Raw genomic sequence first — 19,928 nt, 5'->3', positions numbered from 1 at the left:
GAACACCACTTGGAAGAAGCACTGAAAGTAGCAAGGGCACAGAATGTACTCTGGGTGGGGGACTTCAATGTCCATCACCAAGAGTGGCTCGGTAGCATGACTACTGACTGAGCTGGCCGAGTCCTGAAGGACATAACTGCCAGTCTGGGCCTGTGACAGGTGGTGAGAGAACCAACATGAGGAAAAAACCTACTGGACCTTGTCCTCACCAATCTACCTGTCGCAGATGCATCTGTCCATGACAGTATTGGTAGCAGTGACTACTGCACAGTCATTGTGGAGACGAAGTCCTGTCTCCACACTGAGGACACCCTCCATTGTGTTGTGTGGCACTACCCCCGTGCTAAAAGGGATAGATTCAGAACAGATCTAGCAGCTCAAAACTGGGCATCCATGAGGCGTTGTGGGCCATCAGCAGCAGCAGAATAGTATTCCACCACAATCTGTAACCTCATGGCCCAGCACATCCCTTACTCTACCATTACCATCAAGCCTGGTTCAATAAGGAGTGTGGAAGAGCATGCCAGGAGCAGCACCAGGTGTACCTAAAAATGAGGTGCCAACCTGGGGAAGCTGCAACACAGGACTACATGCATGCTAAAAAGCAGAAGCAGCATGCTATAGACAGAGCTAAGTGATCCCACAATCAACGGATCAGATCAATGCTCTGCAGTCCTGCCACATCCAGTTGTGAATGGTGGTGGACCAGTAAACAACTAACGGGAGGAGGAGGCTCCATGAATATCCCCATCCCCAATGATGGTGGAACCCAGCACGCGAGTGCAAAAGTCAAGGCTGAAGCGTTTGCAACCATCTTCAGCCAGAAGTGCCGAGTGGATGATCCATATTGGCCTCCTCCTGAGGTCCTTACCATCACAGAAACCAGTCTTCAACCAATTCGATTCACTCCACGTGATATTAAGAAACGGCTCAGCGCACTGGAAACAGCAAAGGCTATGGGCCCTGACAACATCCTGGCTATCGTGCTGAAGACTTGTGCTCCAGAACTAGCCGCGCGTCTAGCCAAGCTGTTCCAGTACAGCTACAACACTGGCGTCAATCCGACAATGTGGAAAACTGCCCAGGTATGCCCTGTCCACAAAAAGCAGGACAAATCCAATCCGGCCAATTACCGCCCCATCAGTCTACTCTCAATCATCAGCAAAGTGATGGAAGAGGTAATCGACAGTGCTATCAAGAGGCACTTACCAATAACCTGCTCACTGATGCCCAGTTTCGGTTCTGCCAAGACCACTCGGCTCCCAACCTCATTACAGCCTTGGTCCAAACATGGACTAAGGAGCTGAATTCCAGAGGTGAGGTGAGAGTGACTGCCCTTGACATCAAGGCAGCATTTGACCGAGTGTGGCATGAAGGAGCCCCAGGAAAACTGAGGTCAATGGGAATCGGGGGGGGAAACTCTCCACTGGCTGGAGTCATACCTAGCACAAAGGAAGATGGTTGTGGTGATTGAAGGTCGATCATCACAACCCCAGGACATCGCTGCAGGGGTTCCTCAGGGCAGTGTCCTCGGCCCAACCATCTTCAGCTGCTTCATCAATGACCTTCCTTCCAACATAAGGTCAGAATTGGGGATGTTTGCTGATGACTGTACGGTGTTCAGTCCCATTCACAACTCCTTAGATAATGAAGCAGTCCATGCCCGCATGCAACAAGACCTGGACGACGTTCAGGCTTGGGCTGAAAAGTGGCAGGTAACATTCGCGCCACACAAGTGCCAGGCAATGACTATCTCCAACAAGCGAGAGTCTAAACACCGCCCCTTGACATTCAACGGCATTACCATCGCCGAATCCCCCACCATCAACATCCTGGGGGTCACCATTGACCAGAACCTTAACTGGACCAGCCACATAAATACTGTGGCAACAAGAGCAGGTCAGAGGCTAGGTATTCTGCGGCGAGTGTCTCACCTCCTGACTCCCCAAAGCCTTTCTACCATCTACAAGGCACAGGTAAGGAGTGTGATAGAATAATTTCCACTTGCCTGGATAAGTGCAGCTCCAACAACAATCAAGAAGCTCGACACCATACAGGACAAAGCAGCCCGATTGATTGGCACCCCATCCACCACCTTAAACATTCACTCCCTCCACCACTGGCGTACCATGGCTGCAGTGTGTACCATCTACAAGATACACTGCAGCAACTTGCCAAGGCTTCTTTGGCAGCAGCTCCCAAACCTGCAACCTCTTCCACCTAGAAGGACAAGGGCAGCAGGCGCATGGGAACACCACCACCTCCAAGTTACACACCATCCTGACTTAGAAGTATATCGCCGATCCTTCATTGTCGCTGGGTCAAAATCCTGGAACTCCCTACCTAACAGCACTGTGGGAGTACCTTCAGCACACGGACTGCAGCGGTTCAAGGCGGTGGCTCAGCACCACCTTCTGAAGAGCAATTAGGGATGGGCAATAAATGCTGGCCTTGCCAGCGACACCCACATTCCATAAAAACTAATTAAACATTCAAAAAAAAGTCTCCCAGCACTCTACTAGCATTCTAGTTGCTCATCTACATTTATTGGACATGTACAGTATCAAGTCTACCATCACTGGCTTTCGAAGTCTCTCTGTATTAGTTTAAGTTCCATTGTATACGAATGTTGCACATTTTAACCCATTGTGCAATAATGTACAAATGTCAATATTAAACATTATCATTTACCTGCCTAATCCTTCTATAATCATTAACTGCATCTTCCATCTCTACTGTAGAATCATAGAATGGTTACAGTACAGAAGGGGACCATTTGGCCTGTCGAGCCCGTGCCGGCTCTCTGCAAGAGCACTTCAGCTAGTCCCACTCCCCCGCCCTTTCCCTGTAGCCCTGTAAATTCTTTCCTCAGGTACTTATCCAATTCCCTTTTGAAAGCCACGATTGAATCTGCCTCCACCACCCAATCAGGCAGTGCATTCCAGATCCTAACCATTCGCTGCGTAAAAAAGTTTTTCTTCATGTTGCCTTTGGTTCTTCTGCCAATCACCTTGAATCTGTGTCTTCTGGTTCTTGACCCTTCCGCCAATGGGAACAGTTTCTTTTTATCTACTCTGTCTAGACTCATGATTTTGAACACCTCCATCAAATCTCTTCTCAACCTTCTCTGCTCTAAGGAGAACAACCCCAGCTTTTCCAGTCTATCCATGTAACTTAAGTCCCTCATCCCTGAAACCAGTCTTGTAAATCTTTTCTGCACCCTCTCTAAGGCCTTCACATCTTTCCTGAAGTGCGGTGCCCAGAATTGGACACAATACTCTAGTTGAGGTCGGTCCAGTGTTTTATAAAGGCTCATCATAACTTCCTTGCTTTTCTACTCTATGCCTCTGTTTATGAAGCCCAAGATCCCGTATGCATTTTTAACCGCTATCTCAACCTGCCGTGCCACCTTCAACGATTTGTGCACATACACCCCCAGGTCTCTCTGTTCATGCACCCCCTTCAGAATTATACCCTTTAGTTTATATTGCCTCTCCTTGTTCTTCCTACCAAAATGTATCACTTTGCACTTTTCTGCGTTAAATTTCATCTGCCCATTTCACCAGCCTGTCTATGCCCTCTTGAAGTCTATCACTATCCTCCTCACTGTTCACTATACTTCCAAGTTGTGTGTCATCTGCAAATTCAGAAATTGTGCCCTGTACACCCAAGTCCAAGTCATTAATATATACAGTATGCAGATATTATACTGTACTTATTTTAGTCCCATCAGCAACTCTGACAAGCTTACAATTGGTTTCGGGATCCACATAAATTTAGATGTTAAACAAGGGAGAAATATTCGGTTGATTAGCGCCTCCCATTAGCGCCCTAAGAGCGGCGCAAAGCAACTAGCGCCTGGGCGCGGCGATGTTTGTACCGCTTGCAAAATTGACCAGACATTTTGCAGCGGCGCTAAACACTACCGCCACGATCTCCTGTGCCCGCAGATCCTGACGTCAGTCGAGCGTACATTGCCCCGGTACGGATATTGAGTGGCGCCCCCTGCCTTTCCGCCTGCCTCTAGAGGGTAGAGGGGAACATTTTGCAGTCGGGAAGAGACTGGGGGAGCGCTATTTAAAGGCGGCCGCTTCCTGCCTTTTATTGTTGGCGACATTTTTGCACCACGCATTCTGCGAGAGACTGACTTCTGGAGAGATTCAAAGCTGGGTGAAGGAGTTTTGGGTACTGAGCAGCACTATGCAGGTTCATTTTGATTTGACCTTCATTGCATCGATTTGGAAGAGACTATGGGGGCTGCACTCTGAGCTCTTTCCCTGGGCCCCTCCATTGTTCTTTCCAGCAGAATTGATGTACAGGTCTCCCCAGGCCGAGATTCAAGGCTGCAATGAGCAGGGTGTGGCTGGAGAGCAAGATCGACCCTCCCCTTTAAGAACTGGCTGGCGCCAGTCTGTCTGTGTTCCATTGCTGACTGACATCACATGAGCTTTGCCAGCGCTCTGAGGTAGCGCCTCGCTCCTCGGCGTTAGCGCCTTAAGAGAGGTATGTAGCGCCTGATTTAGTGCTCAAATTACCTCCAGGGACGATAGAGGCCAAGTTTGCAGTCGGAGGCAATAATTAGCGCCAGGCGCTAAACCTTGCGCCCGGCCGATAATTGTGCCCCAAACGGGGTGATACTGAAGTTCTCCCCCCAAGGGTCCAAGCACGGAGCCCTATAGTACCACACGTAGCACCTCTCCCAATTTTGCATTGAACCCCTCGGGACTGCACTCAGTACCTCTCCCAATCCGACCTTGACCTCTGCAGGGCTCTATTCAGAACCTAACCCAGTCTGACCCCCCACGAGACTCCACTCAGTAGCTCATCCAATCTGACATTCCATGGCACTGCACTTAGCCCCTCTCCCACTATAACACTGATCCCTGGGAATTCCACTCAACATCTCCCCCAAGTCTGATACTCCTCCTTTCATGGGTGCTCCCATTTTTAAGCAACTTCTAAATTAAGATAAAAAATCACGGGATTGGGGGTAATATTCTGGCATGGATAGAGGATTGGCTATCTAACAGAAGGCAGAGAGTTGGGATAAATGGTTCATTCTCAGACTGGCAATCAGTAACTAGTGGTGTTCCGCAGGGATCAGTGCTGGGTCCCCAACTCTTTACAATCTATATTAACGATTTGGAGGAGGGGACCGAGTGTAACATATCAAAGTTTGCAGATGTTACTGAGATGGGAGGGAAAGTAGTGAGTGAGGAGGACATAAAAAACCTGCGAGGGGACATCGACAGGCTAAGTAAGTGGGCAGAGATTTGGCAGATGGAATACAATACTGGAAAGTGTGAGGTTATGCACTTTGGCAGGAAAAATCGTAGAGCAAGTTATTATCTTAATGGCAAGAAACTGGAAAGTACTGAAGTACAAAGGGATCTGGGGGTCCTGGTGCACGAAACTCAAAAGGTTAGTATTCAGGTGCAGCAAGTGATTAAGAAGGCCAATGGAATGTTGGCTTTCATTGCTAGGGGGATAGAATATAAAAATAGGGAGGTATTGCTTCAGTTGTACAAGGTATTGGTGAGGCCGCACCTGGAATACTGCGTACAGTTTTGGTGTCCATACTTAAGAAAAGACATACTTGCTCTCGAGTCAGTACAAAGAAGGTTCACTCGGTTAATCCCGGGGATGAGGGGATGGACATATGAGGAGAGGTTGAGTAGATTGGGACTCTACTCATTGGAGTTCAGAAGAATGAGAGGCGATCTTATTGAAACATATAAGATTGTGAAGGGGTTGGATCGGGTGGATGCGGGGAGGATGTTCCCGATGATGGGTGAAACTAGAACTAGGGGGCATGATCTTAGAATAAGGGGCTGCTCTTTCAAAACTGAGATGAGGAGGAACTACTTCACTCAGAGGGTGGTAGGTCCATGGAATATGCTGCCCCAAAAAGCTGTAGAAGCTACATCATTACATAAATTTAAAACAGAAATAGACAGTTTCCTAGAAGTAAAGGGAATTAAGGGTTACGGGGAGCGAGCAGGAATTTGGACATGAGTCTAGGTTCGGATCGGTCATGGCCCTGTGGGTAGCGGAGCGGACCCAGGGGCCGTGTAGCCTGATCCTGCTCCTATTTCGTGTGTCTAATTCTGTTAGATTCAGGAGATGGTTCTGTGATAGTAGATTGGCGGTTAGGATCAGATCAGCCATGATCTTATTGAATGGCGGAGCAGGCTCGAGGGGCCGACTGGCCTACTCCTGCTCCTATTTCTTATGTTCTTAAATGAGTCCCACTTGTTCTACTCTGGATTCCTGTGGGTTTTAGTTTAATTAGTCGTCCTTCATGTGGAATTTTATCTAAAACTTTGTCACAGTCCAGTCGGGTACATGATGGGGTAGTCCACTACCTGTGCTATCTATAATACCCTTGTGGAAATCAAAGAGGATAATCATCTAAGCTTTCCCGATTCTAAATCCAGTTAGGCTGTTAGGTTTTCCTCCAGCCTGCCCCACAGAATAGTCTCCAATATCTTGCCAGTTACTGGTGATAGTGTCTGTTGTAACCTAGCACAGATTTGCTGCCCGTTTCAATATTGGTGCTGTGTTTGCTGCTTTCAGTTCCATGGGACTGTGCCACTGCCTAATGACAATAGTTAGAGCCTGATAAATTCATTCCTAGGAGTAGGAATCGTGGATGATTTCCTCCTTCTAACCCAGGGATGCTAGGACCAATTATAGTGCCCCAGGTGACATCCAGCTGAGATCAGGCCTTCGTGGCCTGTATGGCTCGGCTACTCACTATGAAGGTCCGAATAGTAATCGAATATGCAACTGTGAACTACAGTGGGACAATGGGATTAAAACCTTTTGTATGATACTGTGGGCTGATCAAAGTTCTGGTCAGTCAGTAAATCCTTTACAACGTGACCACCCAATATGAAATACTGTTACTGAGCCCCACAAGAACATGAGAGGGGAGATAAGTAGCACGGAGTCCAGTTCTATGGAGCACTTCTTCTACAGAGTACTAAACTTGGGAATTTGGTGAGTGAGGGAATTCGGTGAGGTGGGGGTAAGAGGTGCTGCTTGATACATTAAAAAAATGTAAACAACTAGGGTTAAATTAGGACTGTGGGCTAAGTTACAGCAAAGACCTAAAGCATATAACTAAATTTAATAAACTAAACAAGGTTATTACCTAGATTAAAAACTATGAATGGACAATTGAATATTTCAAAACTTGAAAACCTAATTAGTTAAATAAAATACAATAGAGATGGCAGGGCAGGTGATGTGTTGCAGCTGTAGCATGTGGGAGCTGGTGGACCTCAGTGTGATCCACAGCAACCACATCTGCAGTAAGTGTCTGCAGCTCGAGGAACTTCGGCTCAGAGTTGATGAGCTGGAGCCCAAGCTTCGGACACTGCGATACATCAGGAGGGAAAAAGTTACCTGGACACTTTGTTCCAGGAGGCAGTCACACCCCTTAGGTTAAATGCTTCAGATTTGGTCTGTGGTCAGGGACAGGAGGGTGTGACTACAAGTGAGGCAGGTATGGGGATCCAGAAGGTAGCATTGGAGGAGCCTCAGCTCTTGCACTTGTCCAACAGGTACGAGGTTCTTGCAGCCTGCGTGGACGAGAGCAGGGACTGCAGGGAGGATGAGGCAAAATGACCACAGTACCGTGGTACAGGGGGCCATTCAAGTTGGGGGAGTAAAAAGAAATGTAGTAGTGGTAGGGGACAGTATAATTAAGGGGATATGTACTGTTCTCTGCAGCCGAGAGCGTGAATCCCGAAGGCTGTGTTGCCTGCCTGGTGCAAGGGTTAAGGACATCTCCTCGGGGCTGGAGTGGAACGGGAAGGATCCAGTTATCGTGATCCACGTAGGTACCAACGACGTAGGTAGGACATGTACAGCAGGCACCTCAAAGCACTGGAGAGGTACCACCAACGCTGCCTCCACAAGATCCTGCAAATCCATTGGCAGGATAAGCGCACCAACGTCAGTGTTCTTGCTCAGGCCAACATCCCCAGCATCAAATCTCTGACCACGCTCAATCAGCTCCGATGGACGGGTCACATTGTCCGCATGCCCGATACGAGACTCCCAAAACAAGTGCTCTACTCAGAGCTCCGGCACGGCAAGAGAGCCCCAGGTGGGCAGAGGAAACACTTCAAGGACACCCTCAAAGCCGCCTTGAAAAACTGTAACATTCCCACCGACACCTGGGAATCCCTGGCCCAAGACCGCACAAAGTGGAGGAGAAGCATCCGGGAAGGCGCCAAACTCCTCGAGTCTCTTCGCCGGGAGCAAGCGGAAGCCAAGCGCAAGGAGCGCACGTCAACCCAAGCACCCCACCCACCCGCCCCTTCAACCACCGTCTGCCCCACCTGTGACAGAGACTGTAGGTCCCACATTGGACTAATCAGTCACATGCGAGCTCATTTTTAATGTGGAAGCAAGTCATCCTCGGTTCCGAGGGACTACCTAAGAAGAAGAAGGTAGGACTAAGAGGTTCTGCTGAGGGAGTATGAGCAGGGTCTAAATTAAAAAGCAGAACCGCAAAGGTAATAATCTCTGGATTACTACCCGAGCCACGAGCAAATTGGCTAAAGTCAATAAGATCAGAGAGCTGAATGCATGGCTCAAGGACTGGTGTGGGTGAAATGGAATTCAATTCATGGGGCACTGGCACCAGTACTGGGGAAAGAGGGAGCTGTTCTGTTGGGACGGGCTTCACTTGAACCGTGCTGGGACCAGTGTCCTGGCGAATTGAATAACTAGGGCTGTAGATAGGGCTTTAAACTAAATAGTGGTGGGGAGAGTTCAGGTGAGGGGAAACTTAGAAAGTTAAAGAGAAAGGACAAGGCAATAATGCAGGGTAGCGATAGGGGTAATGATAACCAGAGTGTGACAGGAAGGGACAGAGCATACAAGCATAAGAGTGCACTAGCAAATAGGGTCAGAGTAGAGAAAAATGGTAAAAAGACAAAAAGGCTCTTTATCTGAATGCATGCAGCATTCGTAACAAGATAAATGAATTGACGGCACAAATAGAAATAAATGGGTATGATCTGATAGCCATTACAGAGATGTGGCTGCAAGGTGACCAAGGCTGGGAACTGAATATTCAGGGGTATTTGACATTTCGGAAGGATAGGCAGATAGGAAAAGGAGGTAGGGTATCTCTGTTAATAAAGGATGAGATCAGTGCAGTAATGAGAAATTATCTTGGCTCGAAAGAACAAGATGCAGAATTAGTTTGGGTGGAGATAAGAAATAATATGGGAAAGAAGTCACTGGTGGGAGTAGTCTATAGGCCCCCTAACAGTAGCTACACTATAGGACAGAGTATAAATCAAGAAATAATGGGGGCTTGTAAGAAAGGTACTGCAATAATCGTGGGCGATTTTAATCTTCATATAGATTGGACAAATCAAATTGGCAAAGGTATGCCTTGAGGACGAGTTCATAGAGTGTATTCAGGACAGTTTCTTAGAACAATACGTTGTGGAACCAACCAGGGAACAGGCAATTTTAGATCTGGTAATGTGTAATGAGAAAGGATTAATTGATCTCATAGCAAAGGATCCTCAAGGGAAGAGTGAGCATAACATGATAAACTGAATGTGAAAAACTTGGGTCTGAAACTAGTGTCTTAAACTTAAATAAAGGCAATTACAAGGGCATGAAGACAGAGTTAGCTAAAGTGGACTGGGAAAATAGATTAAAAGATAAGACGGTAGATAAGCAGCGGCAGACTTTTAAGGAGATATTTCATAACTCTCAACAAAGATATATTCCAGTGAGAAAAAAAGACTCCATGAGAAGGATGAACTGTCCGTGGCTTACTAAGGAGGTTAAGGAGGATATCAAATTGAAAGAAAAGGCATACAATGTTGTGAAGATTAGTGGTAGGCCAGAAGATTGGGAAAAATTTAGAAACTTGCAAAGGATGACTAAAAAAAGAGGGAGAAAATTGATTATGAGAGTAAACAAGCAAGAAACATAAAAACAGACATTAAGAGCTTCTACAAGTATATAAAAAGAGAGTAGCTAAAGTAAACATTGGTCCCTTAGAGGACGAGACTGGAAAATTAATAATGGGAAACAAGGAAATGGCAGAAACTTTGAACAAATATTTTGTATCTGTCTTCACGGTAGAAGACACTAAAAGCATCCCAATAATAGCAGAAAGTCAAGGGGCAACAGGGAGGGAGGAACTTAAAACAATCACGATCACTAGAGCAAACTAATGGGACTAAAGGCTGACAAGTCCTCCGGACCTGATGGCCTGCATCCTAGGGTCTTAAAAGAGTGGCTGCAGAGATAGTGCATGCATTGGTTATAATCTTCCAAAATTCCCTAGACTCTGGAAAGGTCACAACGGATTGGAAAACTGCAAATGCAACGCCCCTATTCAAGAAAGGAGGGAGACAGAAAGCAGGAAACTATAGGCCAGTTAGCCTAACATCTGTCATTGGGAAAATGCTGGAATCCATTATTAAGAAAGTAGTAGCAGGACATTTAGAAAATCATAATACAATCAAGCAGAGTCAACATGGTTTTAAGAAAGGGAAATCGTGTTTGACAAATTTATTAGAGTTCTTTGAGGATGTAACGAGCAGGGTGGATAAAGGGGAACCAGTAGATGCAGTGTATTTGGATTTCCAAAAGGCATTCGATAAGGTGCCACATAAAAGGTTACTGCACAAGATAAGAGCTCATGGTGTTGGGGGTAATATATTAGATTGGATAGAGGATTGGCTAACTAACAGAAAACAGAAAGTCGGGATAAATGGGTCCTTTTCAGGTTGACAACCCGTAACTAGTGGGGCGCCATAGGGATCAGTGCTGGGGCCTCAACTATTTACAATCTATATTAATGACTTGGATGAAGGGACTAAGAGTACTGTAGCCAAATTTGCTGACAATACAAAGATAGGTGGGGAAGCAAGTTGTGAGGAGTACACAAAGAGTCTGCAAAGGGATCTAGATATGTTAAGTGAGTGGGCAAAACTTTGGCAAATGGAGTATAATGTGGGAACATGTGAGGTTATCCACTTTGGTAGGAAGAATAGAAAAACAAAATACAGTATTATTTAAATGGAGAGAGACTACAGAATGCTGCGGTACAGAGGGATCTGTGTGTCCTCATACATGAAACACAAAAAGTTAGCATGCAGGTACAGCAAGTAATTAGGAAGGCAAATGGAATGTTGGCCTTTATTGCAAGGGGGATGGAGTATAAAAGTAGGGAAGTCTTGCTACAACTGTACAGGTCGCTGGTGAGACCACACCTGGAGTACTGCGTACAGTTTTGGTCTTATTTAAGGAGGGACAGATATACAGTACTGTACTTGCATTGGAGGCAGTTCAGAGAAGGTTGATTCCTGGGATGGGAGCGTTGTCTTATGAAGAAAGGTTGAGCAGGTTGGGCCTATACTCATTGGAGTTTAGAAGAATGGGAGGTGATCTTACTGAAACATATAAGATTCTGAGGGGGCTTGACGGTAGATGCTGAGAGAATGTTTCCCCTCATGGGGGAATCTAGAACTAGGGGGCATAGTTTCAGAATAAGGGGTCACCCATTTAAGGCAGAGATGAGGAGGAATTTCTTCTCTGAGGGTCGTGAATCTTTGGAATTCTCTACCCCAGAGAGCTGTGGAGGCTGGGTCATTGAATATATTCAAGGCTGAGATTGACAGATTTTTGAACTACAGGGGAGTCAAGGGTTATGGGGAACAGGCAGAAAAGTGGAGTTGAGGCCAAGATCAAATCAGCCATGGTCTTATTGAATGGCGGAGCAGACTCGAGGGGCCAAATGGCCTACTCCTGCTCCTTTTTCTTATGTTCATATGATCTTAGACCATAAAGGCTGGTTCTCCCATGCAAGCCAGAAATATGTGCATTCCAAGTTCCAGGACAAGTATTAACCCTTTGAATGCCAAAAAAGTCTGGTCCAGGGAAATGACAGTCTCCCTGGGCCAGACAGCTTTTTCAGTTTTCAGTACACAGGTGAGAATATTGTTAAAATAATATTACAGTAAATATCAACTTCAGTCCAGTTTGCCCATCATCCCTGACTGACACTGGCTCCCTTATCACCAACACACGGAATTTAAAATCCTCGCTCTTAACTTCAAATCCCTCCTAGGCTTCACCTCACCATATCTCTGCAATCTCCTCCAATCCTACATCCACTTCCGCATGCAATGCAACCCCCTTCCCTTGCCGCACCATTGGCGGCGTTCTCTTCAGTTGCCTCAGGCCTCCCTCAACCCCTCTGCCTCGCTGCCTCGTTCTTAACTTGTAAGTACACGGAATTGGAGGTTACCTTAAGACATGGCTTGGTTATTGTTTAGAGGTAGGAAACAGAGAGAGTGATGTAAGAAAAAGGAGACTTACCATCAAGTAACTTTAAAGTAAGCTTTAAGTAACTTATAAACACACTATATACAAGAGAGGTCTTTACCATGCCTCTGGTAGAAGCCTCTTACAATACTGAACAGACCAGTATTTATACCAGTCCAACAGGAAGTGACATATGACAGAAAGTGAGGTATGTACACAGTTCATAGTTCACAGGAAGTGATGACATAACTTCCCGGAAGTTATTATTTTTATCACATTCTTCCCTCCTGCAGGATTAGGAGGCTGTGGTCTACCTTTTGGTCCGCAGCCGCCGAACAAGGAAGAGTCGCACCCGTTTGGATTCCCGTCGTAGAGGGTCGCTGGTCCGCTTACATGCGGTTGGCCATTGGTCAGAGTCTGTGTGGCCTGGATTGCCCTGTGAAGGGTCGGGGAGATCATGGCTTCGAGTACGAGCCCCAATAGGTTCAAAGTCGGACTGCCTCTGTTCAGAGGGAGGTGCAGAGCTGGTCTGTGGCGGATCAGTACTTTCATGCGCGGTACTGGGAGGGTCGCAACCTTGAGCACGGGGTTCTACCGGCACCAAGCTAGTTGGTGTCCGATCAGGATCCTGGAGAGGGGTACCCGATAGGTCCCAAGAGTTTCCTGGTGAAATGCCATCACCCGCTGTCCCACTAGGTCCTGGTGGGCAGGGAGCCAGATCCCGTAATGATACGGTAGATTCTCGGCCGTCGGAATATCGTATGTTTGCATAGGTGGGGTTGGCATCGGTTAGTTCGACCTCGTCTACAAGAGGGTCATTTTTAGACGTCCGAACGTATCTTCGGAGTAATACAGGTCCAGGAGTAGTTAGCCATGACGGGAGTGATGTCCCATGAGATGAGCGACGCTGGAATCCAAAGAACCGCTCATGAGGTGTAGTATTTGTGGCTGTAGAAAGCAGGGACCGTATAGAGTGCAATGCATCCGGAAGCACTGTTTCCCATTGCTGGTCTGGTAGGCCCCGAGATCTTAAAGCGAGACGTACGGAATTCCAGATGATACCGTTATACCTCTCTACCTGCCCATTTCCGATGGGATGGTATGGTGTTGTTTTGCTTGTAGCAATTCCCCGTCCTGAGAGGTAGTCCTTGAGTTCCCTTGACATAAAGGATGGACCCCGATCTGAGTGAATATAAGCCGGCATGCCACAGAGAGAAAATACCTGCTCAAGGCAGCAGATTACTGTGGACGCCAGCATATTGGAGCAGGGGAAGGCAAACGGAAAACGTGAATATTCGTCGATCATGGTGAGCAAATATGTGTTCCGAGTTGAAGAGGGCACTGGGCCCTTAAAATCGATGCTAAGTCGTTGCATCGGTTGGGTTGCATGTATGAGTATACCATCTGAGGGGCGGAAGAACTGAGGTTTTAATTCCGCACAAAGCCGGCATTCTGAGCATATTTTCTTTACATCTCCAGTGGAAAAAGGGAGATTCCGTGATCGTACGAAATGTAGCATGCGCGTAACGCCAGGATGACACAAACCATTGTGGACATCCATGAGAGTGGAGGATGACATAGTGGAGCAGAATGCCCGTGTGAGGGTGTCCGGGGCCACATTCTCCTTGCCAGGCCGATAGAGAATGGTATAACCAAAAGAGGCCAGTTCCATCCTCCAAAGTTGTATTTTATTATTCTTAATTTTGGTTCGTTTTCGATTATCGAGCATGAAGGCGACTGATCGTTGGTCCGTGATCAATGTAAAGTGCTGGCGAGCTAGAAAATGGTTCCACTTCCGTACTGCCTCTATGATGGCTGTGGCTTCTTTCTCAACCGGAGGATAATGTAGCTCGGCACCTTGTAAGGTCCTGGACATAAATGCTACAGGACGACCTTCCTGATTCAGAGTAGCCGAGATCGCCACCTCCGAGGCATCACATTCAACCACGAAAGGGAGATTCTCATCAATGGAGTGAAGAGCCGCTTTCTCCAACTGTTTTTTGAGAAGGTTAAAGGCTGCAACAGCCGCTGTTCCCAGTGGAAATGATCTAGCATGCAGCAAGGGTTGGATTTTGTCCGAAAAATGAGGAATCCATTTAGCGTAGTATGCAAACAGACCGAGAGCCCGACGTAAAGAAGCCGGATTCTTAGGTGACGGGAGCTCTTGGAGCGGGCGAAGTCTTTCTGGGTCTGGCTTAATGATACCATTGCCTACGCAGTAGCCAAGGATGTTGATGGTCGGTTGCGACTCAACAGATTTGGATTCATTCATGGTCAAATTACGGCGATGGAGGGCATCCCGAAATTTTTGGAGGTTGGAGTCGTGTTCCTGTTGATCGTGACCTGCAATGGTAATGTTATCAAGATAGGGAAAAGTGTCCCTTAGGTTTTCCTGCTTAACCAGGCCATCCATTGCCCGTTGAAAGACAGCCACTCCATTAGTAACCCCGAATGGGAGGCGGCGAAATTGGTACAGCCGTCCATTAGCCTCAAAGGCTGTGTACTGCTTATCTGAGACCTTCAAGGGTAACTGATGATAGGCACTTTTTAAATCGTAAGTTGAGAACACTTTGTATTCGGCCAGTTTATTAACCATATCATCAATGCGTGGCAATGGGTAGGCGTCCAAGTCGGTATATTGATTGATGGTTTGCGAATAATCGATGCATAGTCGCTGTTTGTGTGGTTTTAGAGGGTTCTTGACAATGACGACTTGAGCCCGCCAGGGCGACGAACATGGTTCAATGATATCCTCTGCTAGAAGTCGAGAGATTTCAGCCACAATAAAAGATTGGTCTTCCTGATTAAAGCGCCGCGATTTCGTTATTATCGGTTCGCATTGAGGCGGAATACTGGCAAATAATGAGGGTTCATCAAGTGAAGCTGCTGATAATGCACAAAATGGTAATTTAGACGGTATATTAGAAATAGTAAGTCCGGGTTTGGATCCACCAAACTCAATGGTGAGTTTCTTATGCTGTTTTTGGAAGTCCAGCCCTAAGAGGAGATCACTACATAAGTCCTTGAGCACCGAAAGTCGGGTGGAGGGATACATACGACCATGAAGTGTCATATCAACAACACAAAAGCCGGAGATTCTGGTATTAAGTGATGACTGGGCCATCGCAATTGCCTGGTCCGATGGGAAGACATGTAGTTTCAATTTCGCAACAATCTGTTCCTTAATGAAACTATCAGTACTTCCTGAGTCAATTAAGGCATCTAAGGTATGCCCTTTAATTGAAATTTTTGTGGCTGCATGAGACAGGTTCTGTGGGCAAGCAGCTGTAATTGGTGTCGTTGCACAGAGAGTGGCTAAAACTCTCGGTGTGCTTCTTCGGGAGAGACCTCGAGAGGAAGCTTGATAGGTCCTAGCTGGGGCAGTTCGGTAGGCCTTAGCTGGATTGGCCCTCGTAGAGGCCCTTGATAGGCAAACTTTAGCAAAGTGTCCTTTTTTCCCGCAATAACTGCAGATTGCATTGCGAGCAGGGCAGGTTTTCCTAGGGTGAAAAGCATCTCCACAAAAGAAGCATTCCTTCCTAGATTGCCAAGAGGCTGCTAAAGTGGGGTCGTCCTCCTCTTCTTCATCAGAATTATCAGAATTAGATTCCCCCATGATAGGGTTCACCTGAGACCGCTTGAATTGTCTGGTTGCAGCTACAGCAGCAGATCGAGATCTGGGCAGCTGATAGAGGTCTGCATTTCTCTTTGCCAAATCCAGTGAACAAGCTAGGTCAAAAGCTTTTTGTAGCTCAAGTGTTTTACTTTCTAGTAGACGCTGGCGTATAAATGGAGAGGCAATCCCGCAGATGAAAGCATCACGAATCATTTCTTGGCGGTACAGCTCAGCTGAGGCTGCCTGAAAGTTACAATCTACGCTGAGCCTGCGAAGTTCTTGCAGGAATTCGTCAATTGATTCCCCTGGCCCTTGTCGGGCTGTGGCCAGTAGATGTCTAGCATAGACCTCATTTGGGGTCTTCGCATACAGTTTCTTAAGTGCCCGAATCACCTCTTCGTAATTATCCCATTCATCAACATATTCGAACACTTTTGGGGTCACATAATTGACAAGTATCTTCAATTTAGCAGGAGCATCCGCTTTACATTCATCCAGAAAATTCTCAAAAGTACGATACCAATGCTTCCATACCCTGCCAGCTGCTGGTGTATTCGGGTCCAAGTCCAGACGAATAGGTCTAAGGATTTTCTCCATGATGGGTGGTTCCCTGGATCCTTAACTTCCGAGTTTGTCTGAAGGTCTAGTATTTGTCAGTGTAAATACTAAGTTACTTAAATTGATGTAAGAAAAAGGAGACTTACCATCAAGTAACTTTAAAGTAAGCTTTAAGTAACTTATAAACACACTATATACAAGAGAGGTCTTTACCATGCCTCTGGTAGAAGCCTCTTACAATACTGAACAGACCAGTATTTATACCAGTCCAACCGGAAGTGACATATGACAGGAAGTGAGGTATGTACACAGTTCATAGTTCACAGGAAGTGATGACATAACTTCCCGGAAGTTATTATTTTTTATCACAGAGAGTAGGGATAAAGGGAATGTTCTCTGATGTGAGGAAGTGTAAGGTCTTCTATTTTGGATCCAAGAAAGACAGTTGTACAGAGCCTTAGTCAGACCCTGAGAATACCAAGGTCAAGGAAATAGAAAGAAGAAACTGTGAAGGCAGCAAGAAGTAAAATAAAAAGGCTAAACTGATCTTTGGCTGCTAATATGGCTGGCGCCCACAATGTCACACCTTGCTGGTAGGAACAATGTAAGGCAGCGTGCAGAAGTTATACAGACAATAGGCGATCAGAAAACGCATTACCATGATTGCAAACGCATTACCATAATGTTTAGGTGATCGTGAACACATTACCAGGATATTTACTTAGCTGTAACCCATTCAGTTAAATGTGACTTCTTTATTTCAAACTGCCAGGCCAGGAAATCAAATTAAATGTATACGTGCACAGCTCAGGATTGGTGCAGGAATGTACGAGGTGTTAATGTCTTCTCAAATGCAAGTATAATAATGTAGCACACTGTATGACAAATTGCTTGCTCTGTTGGGTTCGTCAGACTCTTGCAGGAGTCGGTGCCGACATTTCAGAGTAAGACTCCGCGGAAAATAAATCGTTTGAATTCTCCAGTTGCATTCGACTCAGTGATTACTGAACCAGACTGAGGGTAAAAGAATCCGTTCTATCATTTGGTGTCAGAAGTGGGATCTCAACGGACAGTCACCGAGAGTTTTCCTCTGATTCTGCCAGTCTGACGACGAGTCGGCCAATCGCTAACTCCCGTGTGGTGTCCCGCCGAGATCCAGGTCAGTCTGGCGAATACTGGAAGGGATAGGTGATTAGGTCAGTGATCGGATATCACTGAGGGTCAGTGATCGGATATCACTGAGGGTCAGTGATCGGATATCACTGAGGGTATATCACTGAGGGTCAGTGATCGGATATCACTGAGGGTCAGTATACGTACTGAGGGAATAACTAGGAACTGTGTAAACTTAGAAATAAGCACTTGTGTCAGGTAAAGAGCGTCGACCTCGTATATCACTTGGCCCGCCTAGGCTCTGAACAAGTTTAAAACGCGACTGTGTAAAGTTCACAAGGGGAGTAAGATGGGCAACTGTTTAGATACCACGACTGAATCGGGTAGCGCCTTACAGACCCTTTGTGAACAACATCCTGACAAAGCAAAGCAACTTAGACAGTTGTCGGGAGGATTGAATAAGAAATTAGGAAGTGATCAATGGCCACTAGGAGGAACTAAGAATCTAGATGCCGCTAAAAAGGCTCAAGAACTAATTTGGAAAAGTAACAGGGGTACCACAGCCAAAGAACTAATTGCCCTATGGAGACAGTACTGTCAGGAACTGAAAGAAACTTCCTTGTTAGCAAGTTGGCAGGATAATGCCTTAAAATTAGGAATAGCACTTACAGGGGGAGGGGTAGTCAAATCAATAGAGGTATTGAAAAAGGAATGCGCTCATGAGAAACGCTCAAAACAGGAGTCTGAAAAGACCACGAGCGAGCCTGGAAAGGCTGATAAGAGTGGATTACGTAATCCAATGGTTGGCCTTGCCTTGACAGAGGGAGATGGTGATGATGATTTGGACGAATGGAATCACAGGGCTCAGGTTGTTCCCCACGCCTCCCCCCCGTACGTTAACATTTATCCCCCGGTGGCACCCGTACCAGCTGCACAAACCCCTGCGCCGACACCTCAAGTATCTGCCAGTGCCGTTTCCCCGCCGCCGTCAGTCACGGTTCAAGTAAATAATCCCCCGCCGGTCCAGATGGGAGACCAACAACCGGGTCCCCAGTATACCGACCCTGTTGCCTTTTACACCCGACTCAGGACTAAGAATAATCGGCCCCCGACGACACCCTCCCCACCCCAACCCAGTCCATCAAGGTCACGAAAACGGAGAAATCAAAGGCAGATAATTCAAAGTCAGAGACTAGAGAGTCAGAGCCAGAGTACCCTCAAGGCTTTAAGGTCCTTTTTAGAGTGCCGGGACCATAGTGACATTGACAGTGGAGATTCAGGAGACGACTTGTCATCCCTGGAATCAGAATCTGATACCGAGAGACCCGCCAGACATAAACCGACACCCCGGCAGTTGCCGGTGAGACAAATGCCTAACCCTGCCTTTAACGCAAATATTCCAGTGGCCGCCGATAACCCCCAGACCATAGGTATCTTCTACCCCTGGAAACCTAACGAGATAATGGCTATCTTAGCTGGGATGCCAGATAGGAAGAAATCCCCCACCTTGTTTGTAGAATTCCTCCGGACTACTATACTTGTCTATAATGCTGAATCAAGAGACTTATGGGCGTTAGTACAGCAGATCTTGAATCCCGCCGAACATGCAAGGTTTTTGGTTAACCTAGGCTTTGAGGACCATGCCACATTAGAGGCTCAAAACGCACAGAGTGCTGCTCGTGAACGCGCCATACTCACTGCTTTAACCACCACCCTGCAGAAACCCATTGATATATCCAAGGTGTTGGATACTAAACCACGGAAGGGCGAGGGAGCAGAGGAATTCCTAGAGAGATTCTCTGAGGTATATCGGAGTCAGTCAGGAGATGCTAATTACCGGAACGGAGCAAACTCGCCGCAATACTGTGCTATCCTGATAAATTGTCTACCAACCTCGGTGTCTGAAGCAATTAAGACTAACAATATGGACTGGTCAGAGAATAGTCCCAGCCAGATGGCCAAGGCAGTGAAATATTATTGGAAAGAGAGTAAGAGTCAGGAGAGTCAGCCCCAGGTCAAGGTCAAGACTGAGTACGTGATAAAAAAGGAAGAGCCAAAGCCCACCCAAGATGTGATAGGATATCAGACGGAGCCCCAGTACTGCGTCCCAGGGTGGGTTGATAGACAAGGGTACAGAGATACCAGCCATCCTAACGGACCAACTGTCCCTAATTATGGCCCACCCTACGCTCCCCCAAGACAAAATTTCGGCGATAGAGGAAGAGGAGGGAGGCAAGCAGGGTCAGATACCTGTTTTAATTGCGGCCAGCAAGGCCATTGGAGCAGGGAATGTCCCTCCCGAAGACAAGGAAGAGGGGGCCACATG

At 46.8% G+C, this 19,928-nt stretch overlaps 1 protein-coding gene across 1 annotated transcript in view; it reads right to left on the bottom strand.

Moving 5' to 3' along the window:
- The window catches only part of LOC147115984 (diacylglycerol kinase delta-like), a 239,750-nt gene that overhangs the window by 34,005 nt on the left and 185,817 nt on the right, over nt 1-19,928 (bottom strand). The gene's annotated exons all lie outside the window — the stretch shown is intronic.

The sequence above is a fragment of the Somniosus microcephalus genome, chromosome 6, assembly GCF_052327205.1.
Source record: "Somniosus microcephalus isolate GS21.2 chromosome 6, FLI_Smic_1.0, whole genome shotgun sequence".
Taxonomy (NCBI): domain Eukaryota; kingdom Metazoa; phylum Chordata; class Chondrichthyes; order Squaliformes; family Somniosidae; genus Somniosus; species Somniosus microcephalus.
Note: the sequence above shows the minus strand (reverse complement) of the source record. Positions and strands in the feature narration are given on the sequence as shown.